The following is a 1,073-nucleotide window of genomic DNA, read 5'->3' as shown; positions in this document are numbered from 1 at the left end:
ACATCATCACCAAATTCGAACCCCCTCTTCTATCTGTGTTCGAATTTCTTCCTCTTTTCTTCCACTCACATAAGGGAACCTCTATACTTTGGTAAAGAGAATCTCTATTATTATTATTTTTCTGTGCCTTCTTCTTTGTCATATGAGCAGGAGCAAGGATAAGAACATTCTTGTGGAAGCAGATCCAGAACCTGAAAGGACTCAGAAGAGAAAATTAAGAGAAGCTAAAATACAACAATCCAGAGATAACCTTTCAAAAATTTTCGAACAGGAAAAGGAGATGGCAGCCGAAAATAATAATAATGTAAGGAAGATGCTTGGTGACTTTACTGCACCTAATTCCAATTTACATGGAAGAAGCATCTCCATTCCTGCCATTGGAGCAAACAATTTTGAGCTGAAACCTCAATTAGTTTCTCTAATGCAGCAGAACTGCAAGTTTCATGGACTTCCATCTGAAGATCCTTTTCAGTTCTTAACTGAATTCTTGCAGATATGTGATACTGTTAAGACTAATGGAATAGATCCTGAAGTCTACAAGCTCATGCTTTTCCCTTTTGCTGTAAGAGACAGAGCTAGATTATGGTTGGATTCTCAACCTAAAGACAGCCTGAACTCTTGGGATAAGCTGGTCACGGCTTTCTTAGCCAAGTACTTTCCTCCTCAAAAGCTGAGCAAGCTTAGAGCTGATGTTCAAACCTTCAGACAGAAAGAAGGTGAATCCCTCTATGAAGCTTGGGAAAGATACAAACAGTTGACCAAAAAGTGTCCTTCTGACATGCTTTCAGAATGGACCATCCTGGATATATTCTATGATGGTTTATCTGAGCTATCAATGATGTCACTGGACACTTCTGTAGGAGGATCCATTCACCTAAAGAAAACGCCTGCAGAAGCTCAAGAACTCATTGACATGGTTGCTAATAACCAGTTCATGTACACTTCTGAAAGGAATCCTGTGAATAATGGGACGCCTATGAAGAAGGGAGTTCTTGAGGTTGATACTCTGAATGCCATATTAGCTCAGAATAAAATATTGACTCAGCAAGTCAATATGATCTCTCAGAGTCTGC

General features: G+C 39.4%; 1 non-coding gene across 1 annotated transcript; it reads right to left on the bottom strand.

Moving 5' to 3' along the window:
- Positions 1 to 676: 676 nt before the first annotated feature.
- LOC148545108 (small nucleolar RNA R71) lies at positions 677 to 784 on the bottom strand. The gene has a single exon (XR_015900717.1). It is a non-coding gene; the product is annotated as a small nucleolar RNA R71 (small nucleolar RNA).
- Between the last annotated feature and the right edge of the window lie 289 nt (positions 785 to 1,073).

This window comes from Arachis ipaensis, chromosome B9 (assembly GCF_059453495.1).
Source record: "Arachis ipaensis isolate K30076 ecotype BB chromosome B9, ASM5945349v1, whole genome shotgun sequence".
In the NCBI taxonomy this organism is placed as follows: Eukaryota; Viridiplantae; Streptophyta; class Magnoliopsida; order Fabales; family Fabaceae; genus Arachis; species Arachis ipaensis.
The sequence above is the reverse complement of the archived record's forward strand: the minus strand, read 5'-3'. Positions and strand labels throughout refer to the sequence as shown.